The sequence below is a fragment of the Nicotiana sylvestris genome, chromosome 11 (genome assembly GCF_000393655.2).
Source record: "Nicotiana sylvestris chromosome 11, ASM39365v2, whole genome shotgun sequence".
NCBI lineage: Eukaryota > Viridiplantae > Streptophyta > Magnoliopsida > Solanales > Solanaceae > Nicotiana > Nicotiana sylvestris.
In genome coordinates, this window is record NC_091067.1 from 62,295,075 (window position 1) to 62,317,344 (window position 22,270).

Here is a 22,270-nt window from a genome sequence, read left to right on the forward strand (position 1 = left end):
TTTTATTTTAGTTATCCTATGATAGCCTTTCCATCTCATTACCTATGATAGCATGATACAAAAAGATACATTATATTTGTAATTGGGTGAGTAAGGTACCGGGTGCCCTTCGCAGCCCATTAGTTTGGGTCATGACAATTGATTTATGTTTATTGTTTTCCTTGAGAGGGAGCGAGATTGAGTTTGCTTATGTGATGACCCGGTCAGTCGTCTCATGAGTTACCGCTTTGTTTTCCCCATTTCTGCTTATTTTTGCTTTGTTTATCCTATTATGTGGTATCGGGTTGGTCGGATCGAGTTCGAGAAGGATTTTGTACGGTTTGAGACACTTAGTCTCTTTAGAGTGAGTTTAAGTTGGAAAAGTCAACCGGATATTGACTTGTTTGTTAGAGGTCTCAGATGTGAGTTCTGATGGTTCGGTTAGCTTCAGGAGGTGATTTGGGACTTGGTATAGCGATCGAAATGAGTTTTGGAGGTTTGGAGTAGATTTAGGCTTGAATTGGCATAATCCGATTTTTTGGCTATTTTCGATTGATAGGTGAGCTTTTGATATAGGGGTCGGAATGGAATTCCAAGAGTTGCAGTAGTTCTGTTGTGTCATTGGGGATGTGTGTGCAAATTTTCAGGTCATTCGGACGTGGTTTGGTCGGGTTTTTGATCAAAAGCGGAATTTAGAAGTTTTTAGAAACTTAGGCTTGAATTTAATGTGTTTTGGTCGATTTGATGTTGTTTGAGATGTTATGAAGATTGGTACAAGTTTGAATAAGGTTTTGGGATATGTTGGTGCCTTTGGTTTAGGTTCCGGGGGCCTCGGGTGAGTTTCGGAAAGTTGAACGGATCATTTTGAGTTGAAGAAAATTGCAGATTTTGGTTTCAGCTGTTGCAGGTATTTTACTCTTCGCGTTCGCGAGTGGACCCTCGCGTTCACGAAGAGTCAGTTGAGGGAGGTGGAATTTAAGCCTTCATGTTCGTGAGGAAGGCTACACATTCGCAAAGGGCTAAGGATTTGTGCATCGCATTCGCGGGGGAGGTGTCACATTCACATAGAAGAAATGGGCAGCTAAGCTTCACGGGGGATTTGTTCATCGCGTTCGCGAGAGGCGGAACACGATCGTGAAGGTTGGTCTGAGCAAGGCATCGCATTCGCGATGGGGAGGTTGCGATCGCGAAAGAGGAAAAATGGTCAAAGTTAAATTGTGCTTCGCGAACGCGAAGCTTTGACTACGTTCGCGAAGAAGGATTTCAAGCCTGGGCAGAAGGTTTAAAAGGTCGTCTTGTCCGCGAATGTGGGTTTTATTTCTTCCATTGTTGGTCGTTTTTGGAGCTTTTTGAAGGGGATTGAAGAGGGATTCAAGGGGAATCACTTGGAGGTACGATTCTTGGACTTAAAACTCGATTCTATTCTGAAATCTACCTAATAAATCATAGAATCTAAGCCTAAAATTGAGGAATTAGGGCTTGAGATCAAGAGACACTAAAATGTGAATTTGAGGGGTCATTTGGACTCCGATTTTAGTATTCTTGGTATGTATGGACTCGTGGGAGGATAAGGATTCCGTTGATGTGATTTTTATCGAGTTTTGAGACGTGGACCTGGGGATCGGGTTTTGCCAATTTCGGGATTTTTAGTATAATTTGATTATTTTCGTTTGGGCTTCGTTCCCTTAGCATATTTTGATGCCGTGATTCTGATTTTGGATAGATTCGACGCGAGTGGAGGCCGATTCGAGGGGAAAAGGCATCGCAGAGTAGTATTTTCACCGGTTTGAGGTAAGTAACCATTGTAAATTTGAAACTGAGGGTACAAAACCCCAGTATTTGACTTGTTATGATAAATGCGGTGAGGCACATGCTAGGTGGCGAGTGTGTGGGCGTGCACCGGTAGGGATTGTGAATTGGTCCGTCCCTTAATCACTATTAAGCTGCATATTTGATTTGGAATCTTATATTATTCTGTACTTTAGTCATTTATACTGTATTATGGGATGTATGCCATGTTTGGGGCCTTGTGCTGACCTGTTGAGACCCTTAGGGGCATTTTTACTGTTTTTCGTAACTTTATTTGTTGAAAGCATATCCTCAGTCATGTTTTACCTGTTTAAATGTTTAAAACTGGTTTTATCACTCCACTTCTAACTGTGAGGACTATTTGGACTAAGTTCCCCAATTTCTATTGTTGTGCCCAAGAGGCTGTGAGGTTAATGACTGAGAGAGGTTGAAAACCTAATAGTGAGGATATTTTATGTATATATTATGGAATGGGCTACACGCTGCAGCGATATATATATATTGGATCGGTCTGAACGCCGCAGCGATATATATATTGGATTGGGCTGCGCATCACAGCGATATGACGCTTGGGCTGTAGGAGCCCCTCCGGAGTCTGTACACCCCCAATGAGCGTAGTCGACTATAAATTACAGATCGGGTTGCACGCCGCAGTGGTTACTATGATTTCTATTATTATGAGATATTAATGAGCCTGAGTGCTGAGAGTGAGTACTGAGTGACGTAGTGAGTCACGAGTGACTGAGAGGCAGCCCGAGAGGCCATGTTCTGAGTGATACCTTGCCCAAGGAGCCCAGTTATGATATTTTCACTAATTCACTCTTCTTTTAAAAATAGCCTCTGCTGGAAAAATTGCTAAGTATATGATTTCAGGTTTTTAAACTTATGTTGATAATTTTACGACGAAACTGGTTTTAACTGCGAAATGGATTTGTTATCTTGTTGTTTATTTAGTTATATGATTTTTTAACTGCTCGTCACTGCTTTCAGACCTTATTTACTTTAGTTACTTACTGAGTGGGCATACTCACGTTACTCCCTGCACCTTGTGTGCAGATCCAGGTGCCCGAGTGGCAGAGTGAGGGTTCTCAACTGATCCAGAGATTTTTGGAGATTTCAAGGTAGCTGCATGGCATCCGCAGCCCTGTTTTCTCCTTCTTATCGCTTTCGTTTTTGCATTTTTCTAGACTTTTGTTGTATCAAACAGTCAGTTATGTAGTAAAGGCTCTAGACTCGTGACACCAGATATTTGGGACTGTGTAGCTCATGTTTATTTGTCTTCCGCTTATATTTTGTTGTTTTAAAAACTTACTATGGAAATTTGGTATTTAAACCTGTGTTAGAAAATGGTTTTTATAAAATGAATTTGTTGTAGTTAATGGTTTGGGTTGGTTTGCCTAGTAATGTGATAGGAGCCATCACGACCGGGTATTTGGGGTCGTGACAAGTTGGTATCAGAGCCAAGTTTACGTAGGTCTCACAATTCATGAGCCGATTTAGTAGAGTCTCGCAGATCGGTACGAAGACATCTGTATTTATCCTCGAGAGGCTGCAGAACCTTTAGAAAAATCTTCATGTTCTTGAAAGTCTTTTTGTGTGAATCTATTGATCCAAATACTAAACTTCTGTTATTCCATTCTCTCACAAATGGTGAGGACACGTGCTACCTGGCAGGGTGGACGACCACCAGTACCACTAGTTAGGGGCACTAGAAGCCGAGGATGCGGCCGAGTCCGTGGTAGGTGCAGAGCAGCTAGGGCAGCACCTACAGATCCACCAGCTGCCCTAGTTTAGGATTAGGTCCCAGTTGTGGACGCTACAGCGGCACCAGCTGTGCCCATTGTGATTCCTAGCCTTCAGGAGGCCTTAGCTCAGATCTTATCAGTGTGTGCCAGTTTAGCTTAGGTGCTTTCAGTTACTATGGCTGCAGCTACTCTCAGGCCGGGGGAGGCACCCATACTCCTGTTGCTCGCACACCTGAGTAGGTTGTGCAGGGACTCCAGACACCGGGGGCACCTCCAGCCCAGCTGGTTGCACCAACTCAGGAGTTTGTGGTACCAGTTATGCCGGACAGCGAGTAGCGTCTACTAGAGAGGTTTGGTAGACTCAAGCCTCCAACTTTTAGCGGTGCAAAGGGAGAGGATGCCCAGGAGTTCTTGGATAAGTGCTAGAGATGCTTCATACAGCGGGTATTCTAGAGACTAGTGGTGTGGCTTTTACCACCTTTTAGTTTTTTGGGGCTGGCTTTACTTAGTGGGAGGCGTATGAGAGGGGTAGGCCTATTGGTGCAGCGCCCCTTATTTGGCAGCAGTTCTCTATTCTCTTTCTGGAGAAGTATGTGCCATAGTCTCACCGAGAAGAGCTGCACAGGCAGTTCGAGTAGTTGCGTCAATGAGAGATGACTGTGATGCAGTATGAGATGCAATTCTCTGAGTTAGCTCGTTATGCGGTCTGGTTGGTTCCGACAGATAGAGAGAGGATTATAAGGTTTGTTGATGGTCTTACATATCTTCTTCGGATTCTCATGACTAGGGAGAGGGTGACAGGTGCTACTTTTGAGGAGGTTGTTGACATCGCCCATGAGATTGAGTTGATTCGCCACCAGGAGCGAGAGGAGAGGGAGGCCAAGAGGCCTCGGGGATCTGGTAGCTTTAGTGGTGCTCCTTCGAGGGGTCAGTTCCAGTAGGGCAGAGGTCGTCCATTTAGACAGGCTCATTCAGCTCGCCCAGGGTATCGTGGGGCATCATTGGGTCATGGTTCTCACAGTTCTCATCAAGGGCACTCATCACTCAGTGCCCTTCCAGCCCAGAGTTCATCCTGTGCTCTATCAGTGCAGGGTTCTTCCATGCCAGGTCCTTCTACTGGTCATTCTGGTGCCATGGGTTCCCTTCAGTCCCCATCTCTAGCACTGGGGAGTTGCTATGAGTGTGGAGAGTTTGGGCATATGAGGATGTAGTGTCCTCGTCTTCATGATGGTCAGTCTCAGTAGAGGGGTCGGCCCTCGACTTCTGCTCCAGTTACTTCACCACCCGCCCAGCCAGCTAGGGGTGGAGGTCAGTCAGCCAGGGGTCGCCCTAGAGGGGGAGGTTGATCAGGTGGTGGTCAGGCCCGTTTCTATGCTCTTCTGGGTAGACCAGATGTTGCTGCTTTAGATGTCGTGATTTCATGTATTGTTTTAGTTTGCCACAAAGATGCCTCTGTATTATTTGATCCCGGTTCCACCTTTTATTATGTGTCATCACACTTTTCCTGTTATCTAGATACACCCCGTGAGTCTCCTATTTCACCTGTTCATGTATCTACTCCAGTGGGCAATACCGTTGTTGTAGACTGTGTGTACCGGTCATGTGTGGTGACTATTAGGGATCTAGAGACCCGTAGATCTTTTATTATTGTGTATGGTGGATTTTGATATCATTTTGGGCATGGATTGGCTATCTCCGTGTCACACTATTCTGGACTGTCATGCTAAGACAATCACATTGGCTATACCAGGTGTGCCACGGATCGAGTGGCGAGGTATGATTGATTATGTTCCCAGTAGAGTGATCTCATTCTTGAAAGCCCGGCATATGGTTAGGAAGGGTTGTCTTTCGTATCTAGCCTTTATGAGGGATGTCGGTGCTGAGACTCCGAATATTGATTTTGTTCAAGTTATGAGGGATTTTCTCGATGTGTTTCCTGCAGACCTGCCGGACATGCCACCAGACAAGGATATTGATTTTGGTATTGACCTAGTACTGGGCACTCAGCCCATTTTTATTCCTCTGTATCGTATGACACCAGCTGAATTGAAGGAATTAAAGGAGTAGATTCAGGAACTCCTTGATAAAAGGTTCATTCGGCCTAGCGTTTCACCTTGGGGTGCACCGATTCTATTTCTGAATAAGAAGGATGGAACTATGAGGATGTGCGTTGATTATAGGCAATTGAACAAAGTAACAATTAAGAACAAGTATCCTTTGCCTCGCATTGATGATTTATTCGACCAGCTTCAGGGAGTGAGAGTGTTCTCCAATATTGATCTCCATTCAGGTTATCACCAGTTGAAGATCAGGGACTCGGATATTCTTAAGACAGCTTTCAGGACCCGATATGGTCATTATGAGTTCTTGGTGATGTCTTTTGGGCTGACCAATGCCCCAGCAGCGTTCATGCATTTGATGAACAGCGTGTTCCGGCCTTATCTCAATTCGTTTGTCATAGTCTTCATTGATGATATTCTGGTGTATTCGTGTAGTTAGGAGGAGCACGCGGAGCATTTGAGAGTTGTGTTGCAGAGATTGAGGGAGGAGAAGCTTTATGCAAAATTCTCCAAGTATAAATTTTGGCTCATTTTAGTGGCTTTCTTGGGGCACGTGGTGTCCAGCGAGGGTATTCAGGTTGATCCAAAGAAGATAGAGGCGGTTCAGAGTTGTCCCAGACCGTCCTCAGCTATAGAGATTCACAGTTTTCTTGGTTTGGTAGGATATTATCGCGGGTTTGTTCGGGGATTCTCACTTATCGCATCGCCCTTGACCAAGTTGACTTAGAAGGGTGCATCATTTGTATGGTCAGACGAGTGTGAGGAGAGCTTTCAAAAGCTCAAATATAGTTTTGACCACAGCTCCACTGTTAGTCTTGTCATCAGCTTCAGGTTCATATACCGTGTATTGTGATGCTTCGAGAGTGGGTATTAGTTGTGTTTTGATACAGGAAGGTAGAGTTATTGCTTATGCTTCTCGTCAGCTGAAGCCCCATGAGAAGAACTACCTCGTTCATGATTTGGAGTTGGCTTCCATAGTTCACGCGTTGAAACTTTGGAGGCATTACTTGTATGGGGTGTCTTGTGAGGTGTTTACTGATCATCTTAGCCTCCACCACTTGTTCAAATAGAAGGATCTCAATTTGAGGCAGCGGAGGTGGTTAGAGTTGTTTAAGGATTATGATATCACTATATTGTACCATCCGGGGAAGGCCAATGTGGTGGCCGATGCTTTGAGCCGAAAGGCAGTAAGTATGGGGAGTTTGGCATATATTCTAGTTGGGGAGAGACCTCTTGCAGTTGATGTTCAGTCCTTGGCCAATCGTTTCGTGAGGTTAGATATTTCGGAGCCCATTCGGGTATTGGCTTGCGTGGTTTCTCGATCTTTCTTATATGATTGCATCAGAGAGCGCCAGTATGATGATCTGCATTTGCTTGTCCTTAAGGACAGATTTTATCATGATGATTCTAGAGATGTGACCATTGGTAATGATGGGGTGTTGAGGATGTAGAGCCGGATTTGTGTGCCCAATGTAGATGGGCTTCGGGATTTGATTCTGGAGAAGGCCCATAGCTCGTGGTATTCCATTCATCCAGGTGCCGCGAAGATGTATCAGGATTTGGGGAAGCATTATTGGTGGAGAAGAATGAAGAAAGACATTGTGGGATTTGTAGCTCGGTGTCTCAATTGTCAGCAGGTGAAATATGAGCATCAGAGACTAGGTGGCTTGCTTCAGCAGTTGGATATTCCCAAGTAGAAGTGGGAGAGGATCACTATGTACTTTGTTGTTGGACTTCCACGGACTCTAAGGAAGTTCGATACTATTTGGGTGATTATGGATCGGCTGACCAAGTCCACACACTTCTTTCCTGTGTGTACTACTTATTCTTCAGAGGGGTTGGCAGAGATCTATATCCGAGAGATTGTTCGGTTGCATGGTGACCCAGTTTCCATCATTTCAGATGGGGGAACTCAGTTTACTTCGCAGTTTTGGAGGTCTATGCAGCGAGAGTTGGGTAATTAGGTTAAGTTGAGCACAACTTTTCACCCTCAGACGGACGGGCAGTCCGAGCGCACCATTCAGATATTGGAGGACATGTTACGTGCTTGTGTCATTGATTTCGGAGGGTCTTGGGATCAGTTTCTACCACTTGCATAGTTTGCTTATAACAATAGCTACCAGTCGAGTATTCAGATGGCTCCGTATGAGGCTTTGTATGGGAGGCATTGTAGATCTCCAGTTGGTTGGTTCGAGCCCGGCGAGGCTAGGCTATTGGGGACAGACTTGGTGTAGGATGCTTTAGAAAAGGTGTAGGTGATTCAGGAGAGACTTCGTACAGCGCAGTCGAGGCAGAAGAGCTATGCTGATAGGAAGGTTTGGGATGTGTCTTACATTGTTGGCAAGAAGGTTATGTTGAAGGTTTCACCCATGAAAGGGTTTACGAGATTTGGGAAGAAAGGGAAATTGAGTCCTCGGTTCATTGGGCCTTTAGAGGTGCTTCAGAGGATTGATAAGGTGGCTTATGAGCTTGCCTTGCCACCTAGCTTGTTGAGTGTGCATCCGGTATTTCATGTTTCTATGATCCGAAAGTATATTGGAGATCTATCTCATGTTTTGGATTTCAGCACGGTTCAGTTGGATGGTGAGTTAACTTATGATGCGTTGCCAGCAGCTATTTTGGGTTGTCAGGTTCGAAAGTCGAGGTCAAAGGATATAACTTCAGTGAAAGTGCAGTGGAGAGGTCGGCCCGTGGAGGAGGCTACCTGGGAGGTCGAGCGGGAGATGTGGAGCAGATATCCTCACCTATTTGAGGCTTCAGGTATGTTTCTTGACTCGTTCGAGGATGAACGTTTGTTTAAGTTAGGGAGGATGTGACGACCCGGCCAGTCGTCTCATGAGTTACCGCTCTGTTTTCCCCATTTCTGCTTCTTTATTCTTTGCTTATCCGTGTTATGTGGTATCGGGTTGGTCAGATCGAGTTCGGAAAGGATTTGGTAAGGTTTGAAACACTTAGTCTCTTTAGAGTGAGTTTAAGTTGGAAAAGTTAACCGGATGTTGACTTGTATGTTAGAGGGCTCGGATGTGAGTTCCGATTATTCGGTTAGCTTTGGGAGGTGATTTGGGACTTAGGAGCACGATCGGAATGAGTTTTGGAGGTTTGGAGTAGATTTAGGCTTGAATTGGCAAAATCAGATTTTTTGGTGATTTCCGGTTGATAGGTGAGATTTTGATATAGGAATCGGAATGGAATTTGAGAGTTGCAGTAGTTCCGTTGTGTCATTTGGGACGTGTGTGCAAAATTTCAGGTCATTCGGACGTGGTTTAGTTCGGTTTTTTATCAAAAGCGTAAATTAGAAGTTTTTGGAAACTTAGGCTTGAATCTGTGGTGTTTTGGTTGATTTGATGTTGTTTGAGGTGTTTTGAAGATTGGTACAAGTTTGAATAAGGTTTTGGGATATGTTAATGCCTTTGGTTGAGGTCCCGGGGACCTCGGGTGAATTTCGGAGGGTTGAACAGATCATTTTGAGTTAAAGAAAATTGCAGATTTTGGTTTCAGCTGTAGCAGGTATTTTACTCTTCACGTTCGCGAGTGAACCCTCGCTTTTGCGAAGAGTCAGTTAAGGGAGGTGGAATTTAAGCCTTTGCGTTTGCGAGGAAGGCTACACGTTCGCGAAGGGCTATGGATTTGTGCATCGCGTTTGCGGGGGAGGTGTCGCATTCGCATAGAAGGAATGGGCAGCTGAGCTTCAGAGGGAATTTGTTCATCGCGTTCGCGAGAGGCGGAACGGGATCGCTAAGGTTAGTCTGATCAAGGAATCGCGTTCGCGATGGGGAGGTCGCGATCGCGAAAGAGGAAAAAATGGTCAAAGTTAAATTGTGCTTCGCGAACGCGAGGCTTTGACCGCGTTCGCGAAGAAGAATTTCAGGCCTGGGCAGAAGGTTTAAAAGGTCGTCTTATCCGCGAATGTGGGGTTTATTTCATCCATTGTTGGTTGTTTTTGGATCTTTTTGAAGGGGATTGAAGAGGGATTCAAGGGGAATCACTTGGAGGTAAGATTCTTGGACTTAAAACTCGATTCTAATGTGAAATCTACCTAATAAATCATAGAAGCTAAGCCTAAAATTGAGGAATTAGGGCTTGAGATCAAGAGACTTTAAAATGTGAATTTGAGGGGTCATTTGGACTCCGGTTTCAGTGTTCTTGGTATGTATGGACTCGTGAGAGGATAATGATTCCGTTGATGTGATTTTTATCAAGTTTCGAGACGTCCTCGAGGTCAGGTTTGGCCAATTTCGGTATTTTTAGTATAATTTGATTATTTTCATTTGGGCTTCGTTCTCTTAGCATATTTTGACGCCGTGATTCTAATTTTGGATAGATTCGACGCGAGTGGAGGCCGATTCGAGGGGCAAAGGCGTCGCGGAGTAGTATTTTCACTGGTTTGAGGTAATTAACTATTGTAAATCTAGAACTGAAGGTACAAAACCCCGGTATTTGACTTGTTTTAATAAATGCGGTGACGCACATGCTAGGTGACGAGCGTGTGGGCGTGCACCGGTAGGGATTGTGACTTGTTCCGTCCTGTAGTGACTATTAAGCCGCATATTTGATTTGGAATGTTATATTATTCCGTACTTTAGTCATTTATAATGTATTATGGGTTGTATGCCATGTTTGGGGTCTTGTGCCGACCTGTTGAGACCCTTAGGGGCATTTTTACTATTTTTCCTCACTTTATTTGTTGAAAGTAGATCCTCAGTCATGTTTTACTTGTTTAAATGTTTAAAATTGGTTTTATCACTCCACTTCTAACTGTGAGGACTGTTTGGGCTGAGTTCCCCAATTTCTATTGTTGTGCCCAAGAGGCTCTGAGGTTAATGACTGAGAGAGATTGAGAACCTAATAGTGAGGATATTGTGTGTATATATTATGGATCGGTCTGCACGCCGCAGCGATATATATATATTGGATCGGGTTGCACACCGCAGCGATATATATATATTGGATTGTGATGCGCGCTGCAGTGATATGATGCTTGGGCTGTAGTTGCGCCTCCGGAGTCTGTACACCCCCAGTGAGCGTAGTCGACTATAAATTACGGATCATGCTACATGCCGCAGCGGTTACTATGATTTCTATTATTATGAGATATTAATGAGCCTGAGTGCTGAGAGTGAGTACTGAGTGACGAGAGTGAGTCACGAGTGAATGAGAGGCTGCCCGAGGGGCCATGTTATGAGTGATACCTTGCCCGAGGAGCCTAGTTATGATATTTTCACTGATTTCACTCTTCTTTTAAAAATAGCCTCTGCTGGAAAAATTGCTAAGTATATGATTTCAAGTTTTTAAACTAAAGTTGATAATTTTATGACGAAACTGGTTTTAAACTGTAAAATGGATTTGTTATCCTGCTGTTTATTCAGTTATATAATTTTTTAACTGCTCGTCACTAATTTCAAACCTTATTTACTTTAGTTACTTACTGAGTTGGCGTACTCACGTTTCTCCCTGTACCTTGTGTGCATATCCAGGTGCCCAAGTGGCAGAGTAAGGGTCCTCAGTTGATCCAGAGGTTGCTGGAGATTTCAAGGTAGTTGCATGGCGTCCGCATCCCTGTTTTCTCCTTCTTATCTTGTTCTTTTCCACTTTTTTCTAGACTTTTTTTGTATCAGATACTCAGTTATGTAGTAGAGGCTCTAGACTCATGACACCAGATATTTGAGGCTGTGTAGTTCATGTTTATTTGACTTCCGCTTATATTTTGTTGTTTTAAACACTTACTATGAAAATTTGGTATTTAAACTTGTGTTAGAAAATGGTTTTTATAAAATGAATTTGTTGTAGTTAATGGTTTGGGTTGTCTTGCCTAGTAATGTGATAGGCACCATCACGACCGGGTATTTGGGGTCGTGACAGCTTATTAAAATGTTTTGAAAGGAGTAGAAATTGAGGAAAAGTTGGGATCTTAAAAGTTTTCATTTGAACTTTGTATTTTTTAAAGAATGGAAGAATACTATAATAACTTAAGAAATATATGTGTGAATGCGTCACAAGTATGATCTGCGAGCGGGGTAATTCCTTAAATTTACATTTGACTGCATCGCATGTATGATTTGTGAGCGGGGTAATAGATGCATCTATGGTTCACGTCGTTCAATCCTCGGCAGTGCACAGTTTACATTTATGTTGGATCGGGCCGAACGTCCTCGGTGGAATTCATGTGTGATAATAGAACTGGAAGTCCCTTTTATGATTGGCATAAATTCATTATTTGTGTGATCATATGTTTTAACAGAAGGAAGTGATTTAGGTTCTTAAATATGGTGAAGACTTGTTCAATTATTTCTTGTTCTGAGTTTTATTATTGTATATCATGCTTTACTAGAATTTCATATTATCCTATTATTGGACAACTAGTAAGTGTCGGAGTCGACCTCTCGTCACTACTTCTTCGAGGTTAGATTGGATACTTACTGGGCACGCGTTATTTTTGTACTCATACTATACTTGCTGTAAATTTTGTTGTACATGCACATGTGTTCAGTGGCCTTATGGGCGTAGCGGCGCGATTGATATGGGGACTTAGGTGAGTTGCATCTCATGAGACGATCCGCAGCCAGCAGAGTCTCCTTCAGAGTACTAGCATTTTCTTTCTTGTCCAAATTTGTATTCCGGACTGTTATTGTATTTTATTTTATTTCCTAGTAAATGCTCATGCACTTGTGACTGGAATGATTATGGGATATTCAGTATTAAGATTTGAAACTATTATTAATTATTCTGTGAAGTTCATCTTTTTACTAGTTAAATTGAAGGAAAATTTATGATTTCAAAAATATTAAAATGAGGATTTAATTAACTATTTAGTGTTGGCTTGCCTGACAATGGTGTCCAACGCCATCACGACCTTTAACGAATTTTGGGTTGTGATACTTCTAGCACATGAACACCCTCTCATCGAAGCACTCGGCTAAATCATTTTCCTTGTAAATCACCTCTACATGAAGCACAAATCCTAAACCTTCCCAAAGCCTGAACATGGATCGATAAGGCCAATTATAGAGCACATTCCTCAAATCCTTTTCTCAAATTAACACTGATGCTCTCTTCCCTTAGTCGTTGTCGCGTCCCTTTTTCTTGAGAAATCGGGTTTCGACGTTTTGAAAACTCCTTTTTGAGAGGGTAGGGAATTGGAATTGAAAGAGTCGCCACCTAACGGATTAAGGTGCGTTAGGGCACCTAGAGCAGATAACTCATGTTACCAGTTTACATCACCAAAAATCGGGTAAGGGCTCAAATTACCTTGAGGGGAAGGTGCTAGGCACCCCTCGAGGTCCACAACGGTGGTCCCAGCCAAACATAAATTAAGCGAATTAGTCTAAGGGGAAGAAAGAAATTTGGAAAACTATTCAATTTATTTTAAAACAGGAATAAGATGGGGAAGTCCTATGTTTTTTAGCCTATAGGATCATCCCGTGCAATACCTTGTAACTCCCTCACGTCGGGGTGTTACTCATAGTACTTAGTGTATGGACTATCATCTCCTTACTACCCAATTACTATCTTTCAATTGTTATCTAAAGTGCTCTATTCGATTCTAATTAGTTTCCTATGCGTGCACTACCCATCCCTTACCTATGGCCCTGGAGGTATTATGTCACAACCCGAACTTTCCCACCGTCGGGACCGTGATGGTGCCTAACATTGTAGTCGCTAGGCAAGCCAACGTTATAGAATATTTCACCTTTTTCCTTTATCTTTTAACAATTTACAAACTAATAAATGTAAATCAGTTGAATAGATACGGAAGAATAGAATTTAACAAATTATATTAATACTAATAATGAAACCGTAATAAAACTTCACCCAGAACTGGTGTCACAACTCACGAACGGTCTACGAATACTACAAACATTGGTTTGAACAACAAATATACATCTGTCTTGAAAGTAAATAAAACAGAAACGAAATAGGATAGAAGGGGACGCCAGGGACTGTGGACGCCTGCAGGACTACCTTGGGTCTCCAATGAACTGAAGGAATCCTGTCACAACCCAAACCCGAACCCGGTCGTGATGGCGCCTCTCATGAAAACAAGGCCAGCCAACTAAACCCAATTCACTTGTTAACGCAGCTAAACAACATGAAAGCACTCTAAAACATGATTTAATGATAATAAGTAGCGGAAATACAACCCGACACAGCCCTAACCGGGGTGTCACAAGTCACGAGCATCTAACAATACTGAATCCTCAAATGTAACTATAGAGTTTAAAATACTGAACTAAGAACATAAAGGAAATAGATAGGGAGGAGCTCCAGGCTGCGAACGCCAATAGCTACCTAAAGACTCCTCGAAGATCCGCCTGAAGCTGGAATGAGTCAGCACTCGGGAGCGGGACTAGCTACGCCTAAATCTTCACACAGGATGCAGGGAGTAAAGTGAGTACTCCAACTCAGTGAGTAACAAATGTAATTAACGACTGAAAGTAAGAAAACACGTAAGACACAAGGCATTCTATAATGAAGCAGTAAAACAGTGGAAAGTCAAGTAAAATCCTCTTTCAGCAAGTAAACAAGTAATTGACAGGTAATTAAGGTAACGTAAACAAATAGAAGTTCGCCCCTCGGGCACAGTATCAAAAAATCTGCCCCTCGGGCAACATCTCGGAACAGTACCAGCCCCTCGGGCAATCACATAGAACAATACCGGCCCCTTGGGCTCAATCTCACATCACAATGGGTATTCGCGCTCACTAGGGGTGTACAGACTCCTGGAGGGGCCCCTTACGGCCCAAACGCAATAACAAGCCATCTCGTGGCATCAAACTAGGCCCTCGGCCTCATATCAATCAAACCACCTCGTGGTATGTATATATATATATATATCAGGCCCCCGGCCTCAAATCAATATCAGTGTTTCCTCACAACTTAGGCCCTCGGCCTTACTCAGCCAAAAATACTCACAAGCCCCTTGGGGAATAGTAAAACAGTGTTTCTCAGCCCAAACATCATTTAAAAATATCATTTATGTCTTAAAACTGAGTAAAACATGGCTGAGTATGAAAACAGTGGAAAATAACATGACTGACTTCAAGTATAAAGTCAAAATAATGAGGAAATAGCAATGAAAATACCCGAAGGGTTCAAATAGTTGGCACGAAGCCCAAATATGGTATTCAGCCCAAATAATGATGATAGTAAATAGTTTTCAGTCAAATACGCGGTAAAATCATCAACCGGGACGGACCAAGTCACAATCCCCAATAGTTCACGACCCCACGCTCGTCATCAAGCGTGTGTCTCACCTCAACATAGCACTACGATGTGCAATCCAGGGTTTCAAACCCTCAGAACATTATTTACAATCATTACTCACCTCGAACCGGCTAAATCTCTAGCTCGCGACGCCTTTGCCCCTCAAATCGGCCTCTACGCGCGTCGAATCTATCCAAAATCAGAACGAGTACGTCAACATATGCTAAAGGAACAAAGCCCAAGCGAAAACAATCAACAAAGGGCACAATTCCTGAAATTACCAAAACTCGACCCCCGGGCCCACATCTCGAAAATCAAAAATTTTCACTTCAATAGATTCCTTATCTCCCCACGTTCATACATATCAAAAGTTCTCAAATCCGACCCCAAATGGTCCCTTAAATCCACAACTAAAGGCCTAAATTCTCAAGCCCTAGTTTCCCCAATTTTAACCTTTGATTTCCATAATTCTAGCCCTAATCCATGAAAGAATAGCATAGGAACGAGTTTTAGGTCCAAATTCCTTACCTCAAAGAAGTTCTCTTGAAATCCTTCTCTCAAATCGCCCAAAAAGCTCTCAAGCCGAAGTCAAAAATGGTGAAATATCCCAAAATCCGCGAAGAACCCTTTTTATACTTTCTGCCCAGTTAATCCACATCTGCGCCACCATTGTCGCTTCTGTAGTACCGCATATGCAGTCTCTTTTCCGCTTCTGCAGAAATCACTTAACGGGCTCTTCCGCATCTACGATCCAATCTCCACACCTGCGACTCCGCAGGTGCGGTCCAACTACCGTATCTGCGACTCCTGGCTCTTCCTCTCAAATCCGCTTCTACGGCTCCCCTTACGCATGTGCGGCGCCGCACCTGCGGTCCCCAAACCGCAGGTGCGAAAACACCAGAAGCAGAAAAATCTCAGCAGCTGCAATGACATCTCAACTTCTCTGACAACCACCCAAAATCATCCCGAGGCCCCCGGGACCTTAACTAAAAGCACAAACATAACACAATACCTTATTCAAACTTGGTCCAATCATCAAAACGCCTCAAATAACATCAAATCTACCAAATCACATCGGATTCAAGCCTAAGTTTCTAAAATTCTTCCGAAATACACTTTCGATCAAAAACCCAACCAAACCACTTCCGAATGACCTGAAATTTTACACACATATCCCAATTGACACGATAGATCTATTAAAACTCTCGGAATCCCATTCCGGCCCCTATAACAAAACCTCGCCTACCAACCGGAAATCGCCAAAATATCAACTTTGCCAATTCAAGCCTAAAACTACTCCAACCCTCCAATACCCATTCCGATCACACTCCTAAGCCATAAATCACCTCCCGAAGCTAACCGAACCGTCAGAACTCGCATCCGAGCCCATTAACACATAAGTCAATATCCGGTTGACTTTTCCAACTCAAACTCTCTTAAAAGAGACTAAGTGTCTCAAGCCTTACCAAAATTATTTCGGATTCGATCTGACCAATCCGATACCATAAAACACGGATAACGAAGCATAAAGAAGCAGAAATGGAGGGAAACGAAGCGGTAACTCATGAGACGACTGGTCGGGTCGTTACACAGCCACCCAACTCTACTCACAAGGTCTAGCACCGAGATCTGCACAGAAAGTTCAAAGTTCAGTATCATTACAACCGACCCCATGTACTGGCAAGTGTCGAGCCTAACCTCGGTGAAGTAGTGACGAGACTAGGACACGACAACTAACATAAAACTGTGCAATTAAATAATATACTGATAGAGTAACAATAATAGAAGCTAAACAGAAATTAACGGGAAGGGGCAACATGTTATGGGGGTACCAAAATAAGGAATCACAGTAGTAACGGAAATTAAAAAATTAAAACGCTTGAACCGATAATAGCAATTAATCACAATAGAAAATGCACGGCATCGCCCTTCGTGCTTTTACTCTGTATCCTCACCATGCAATCAATAATAGAAATGTGCACGGCATCACCCTTCATGCTTTATCACTCTTCCTCACCATATGAATAATAGAAATGTACACGACATCACCCTTCGTGCTTTATCTCTCTTCCTCACCATATGCATCAATATAAATGTAAATGTGCACGGCTTCACCCTTCGTGCTTTATCACTCTTCCTCACCATATGCATAAGTATAAATGTGCACGGCATCACCCTTCGTGCTTTACCACTCTTTCCCCACCCAAACAATTGAAACAATAACATCTCAGCATGGGAATCAGCTATAACTAATCTCGTTTCAACAGTTAAATTCACAATGTAAGTCTCAATTTGATCAACACTCAACAATTACCCAATAACAAGAAAATATAACCAAACTTGTTCAACATGAAGAGTAACTAGCTTAGGTATTAAAATATGTATAAAGAAACACAACTGTCACAAGTATAGAAATCACTCGCATGGTATGACCCGACAACGACGTATAGATACTTGTCACCACACCTATACGTCGTACTAAATGACTAACAAGTAGCAAATAGGGCAAACAATACCTAATCCCTCAAGCTAAGGTTAGCCATAACATTTACCTCGATTCCACGGCCACAATCAAGCCTCAAATACCGTTTTACCTCTCGATTCCACCTTCAATCCGCTTGTATCTAGTCATAATTAACTTTAAAACATCAATAAATACTAAAGAATTCAACTCCAATGCTTAATTATAGGTTTCTCAACATTTTTCCCAAAAAGTCAAAACCCGACTTTGGGCCCGCTTGGTCAAAACTCGATGTTCGGACCAAAACCCGATTACACATTCACCCCCGAGCCCGGATATACAATTGGTTTTGGAATCTGACCTCAATTTGAGGTCTAAATCCCCAAATTTTGAAATTCCTAAATTCTACCCAATAACACCCAATTCCCCTCATGAAAATCCGTAGATTTTGTGAAGAAATCTTGTAAAAAGATGAATTAGATTGAAGGAAATGAGCTAGAAGTTATTTATCTATGGTTTGGGGAAGAACTCTTCTTTTGAAAATCACCTATAGTAGCTTAGGGTTTGAAAATTTGAGAAGTGAAGTAAAAATCCCGTCAAAACTGGTTTTTGAACAGTTGCATGTATCACATCTGCGATCACAGGTTCGCAATAGCAAACTCGCAAATGCGAAGCTTGGCCTGGCCTGCTGCCTTTGCAAATACGAACAAATGTTCGCAGTTGCGGCTACTGTGCATGTCGCATTTGCGACGATGAACTTCGCAAATGCGAAGGTCCCCTGCCCAACCCAATCATCGCAATTGCCAAGTCTGTAGATCTGAAACACCAGCAATTTCCCTAAGGTTCCAAAACACTCTATGGCCTATCCAAAACTCACCTGAGTCGTCGGAGCTCCAAACTAAACATGCACACAAGTCTAAAAACATCATACTGACTTGTTCCTACGATCAAATTGCCAAAGTAATATCTTAAATAACGAATTTAACACCAAACCTAATGAAATTTTCAAGATAGTTCAAACTTCCTATTTTCTCAACCAAAGGTCTGAATCACGTCAAATTACTTCTGTTTCTCACTAAATTTTACAAATAAGGTTTAAATATTATAACGGACCTGTACCGGACTCCTGAACTAAAATATGGGCATGATACCATCAAGTTCAAGCATTATTCAATTTCTAAAACTCCTTATATTTTCCAGCAAATAATTTTCTTCAAAAATTTATTTCTCGGGCTAGGGACCTCGAAATTCTATTCTGGGCATACGCTCAAACCCATATTTTACTACGGACCCTTCGAGACCGTTGGAATACGGGTCTGGGTCCATTTACCTAAAATATTGACCGAAGTCAACAAAAATCATCTTTTAAGCCAAAATTCATTATTTCTTAAAAAATTTCACATAAGGGCTTTTCGGGTATATGCCAGGATTGTGCACGTACGTCGAAGAGAATAAAAATATGGTTTTTAAGGCCTCAAAACATAGATTTGGCTTCCTAAACAAGAGATGACCTTTTGGGTCACCACATTCTGCACCTCTAAAACAACCGTTCGTCCTCGATCGAACATAAAAAAAAGTACCTAAGTCGGTGAAAAGATGGGGATATTGGCTCCGCATATCGGACTCGGACTCACAGGTAGCTGCCTCAACAGGTTGACCTCTCCACTACACATGAACTGATGGAAAACTCTTCGATCTCAACTGTCGAACCTACCGGTCTAGAATAGCCACTGGCTCTTCACTACTAGAAATTAGGTCAATGGCAACCCTTCCAAAACCATGGCAATAGATACACTAGCCGTCCCTATAGGGCTATCGGAACGGATTTGGAGGCGTTCCGGGATTCAGTGTTACAATAGGTCTATTGGAACGGTTATTTGTAACGGTTTCAAAACCGTCTCTATATAGGGGGTATTGTAACGGTTACGGTACTGTTACCATTGTTCTATCTATGGGAACGATTGTATTTTCTATTGGGACGGTTATAAACCGTTGTGGTATAATTATTCCAGTAATTTTTTAAGTCTATTGCAACAGTTTTGATGATATATTGCAACAATTTTTGTAATATTGGAACAATTATCAGTACCTTACTGCAACGGGTATTGTAACATATTACAATGGTTATTAGGGGATGATATTATTATTTGCTAGGTCTACTGGAACGGTTATATGCTCTATTGCAACAATTCACAATTGAATTTCTGATATTTATGGAAGCAAAATGAGGAATATTTTCCTATGCAATGAAATTTTTACCTCATAACTTATATAAACCACGAAATAAAATTAAAATATTCAACTAGCATTACTCATATACAAAAACAAAATGTGAATACATTGTTTGATCAACAATTCAAAAGTCAAAATAGATGAGTTTGCATACAAAAAGTTCTAAACTAAAATATCTTTGAACATGATGATCGAAAGTTTAACAACGATCAACAACACTCAAGTAAGGTCTTCGTCACTGCTTTCTTCCGCAATCGTTGCACCTACAAAAGACAACCAAAAATAATTAAATAAATTTTTTAAAAGATAATTGAATCACAAAGTAATTGAATGACCAATTTGATAACTCCAAAATTTTCAAACGCTCTAAATTCTTAAATATTTCAGCAGAATTTCCTTTGTAAATACGACTATCCCAAAAATTTTAACCTACTCAAAACATCATTTGTAAATAAGACTATTTCATAATTTTCAACCTGCTTAAAACATGATACAATTTCTTTTCAGAACCTAAGATCCTTCCACATATCACACGTATATGCTAAAAATACTTATTGTGAACCTAAAATGCTTCCACAAATCTCGTTTCATGGGCAAAAAGAATTCTATGTTGTCATAATGCACTTTCAGCCATTAATTGAGTTTGAAATAAGCTGCAATCACCCAAAACAAGAAAAATTAAACAGAAAAAGGATAGTGATAGGTTTAGGCCTTTGCCCTTCTACTCCCAGTAAAATCTTTGAAGGGGTCATGACTAGTTATAGCGTAGAGTCAACTAGAAGAAGGTAATGTTGCTTATTAAATAAAAATGAAAATGTGATCTTGAAAGAAAAGTTTTAAGGGCCCGCTGGCTGCTGACATAGGAGATATTATTTTATCACCAATCTCTCTTGATGTTAATGCAAGGAGTATTTTGAGCTCCTATTGACCTGTCATAGATCTCACCTAATAAAACTTTGGAATGTGATTTATCATCCATTTTGTTAGGGGTGGGCGTTCGGTATTTCGGTTCGGTATGTAAGAATTTCGGTTCGGTATTCAGTTTATCAATTGTGTATACCAAATACCATACCAAAATATTTTGGTACGGTTCGGTATTTCTTATTTTGGTTCGGTACGGTTTCAGTTTAACAATCAATAAATAATCAATGCTAAGTGCTAACAGTGCACATGCACAATTGAAATTTTCACATGGCAATTCACAATGTGCACAACTGCACAATGTAACAGTGCACAACTGCACAATGTGTGCATGGCTGAAACAAGAATAACATATTATATTCTGGCAATTCTAGCTGAAACCTGAAACCCCTGTGAATCTGTGATAACCAATTCACAATCTGGCAATCTGCAGTTGCACGCCAGTATACTGTATGTCATATTATACAATATTACAATCTTCATTTTGCACACTAGTATTAGTATACAAGTGAAAAGCAAAAGCTGGCCAACTGCACAATGCACTTTACACAACTATATTAAACAATTTAAACACAGTTGACACTTGACAGTTCAATACTGCAATTAACTGGCCAACTGCACATTACACAACTTAACACTTAACACAGTACACAATTGAATCTGTACACAACTACACAACACATTACACAACTTAAGTACTTAACACTTAAACACGGTGCAATAAAAACACAGTCCAACAAAAATAGTCTAACACTTAAACACGGTGCAACTGGCCAACTGCAAGTCTTAACAGTCTTAACACTTAAACAGTTAAACATAGTGCAACAAAAACAGAGAGGGCATCCCTCAACAAACAGTCTTAATTCTTAAACATGAATTCCAGGAAGACGCGCAAGACAACGCTTAATATGCTTCCTTAAACCAATTGTTCCATTCCTCTTTGGATTAACATTATATACTTGACCACAATGTTTGCACTCTACTTTGCGAACTTCTCCGTTATCTTCTTTCACCACAAAGTATTCCCAAATATCGGAGCGTTGAGCAGTAGCACGGGGCATGATTGCACTTGAACCTAAAAAAAATATAAATCATAAGTTAGAATATTATAGTTTGATGATAATAAAACAAAACTACAAAATATTAAGTATATCATTATCACCAAACAAATAGAGTATTAAACTTACCACTCAAGATGCAAGTTGCAACTATACATCAAACAATGCTAGTAGTGCTTCCATTATTTTCCATATCTAAAGATAATACGACCAAATATGTCATACAAATGAAAAAGCATGATATATTATTTTGAATTAAAATACACACAAAATATTAAAGCTTACCAAGCTCGAGTTCCTCAAGATACTTCAAGTCTTCTTCAACACTAGTAGGATTCTTCTCTTCTCTAAGCCAATCTTGAACACAAATAAGAGCTTGCACACATTTAGGAGTCAATGAACTCCTAAATGAATCAAGAATACGGCCACCAGTGCTAAACGCGCATTCTGACGCCACACTAGAAATTGGAATTGCCAACACATCACGAGCCAACTCCGAAAGAATAGGAAATCTAGGAGCATGTGTTTTCCACCAACTCAAGATATCAAATTCTTCACTAAAAGGCTCTTGTTCTTCACTAATGTATTTATCCAACTCCGATTTAGCACCCCCACTTCCATTGTCTTCCTTTTGTTTCTTCAAGCTAAGCTTAGTCCTTATTTTTGATGCACTTATAACACTCCCACTAGGTGTATTAGATGTGTTGTTAGATGAAGTAGAACTAGATGGAGATTGAGGACAAGATTCGGTTGAATACTTTTTTAGATACTCTCCAAACAAAGAATTCATATAAGCATACACCT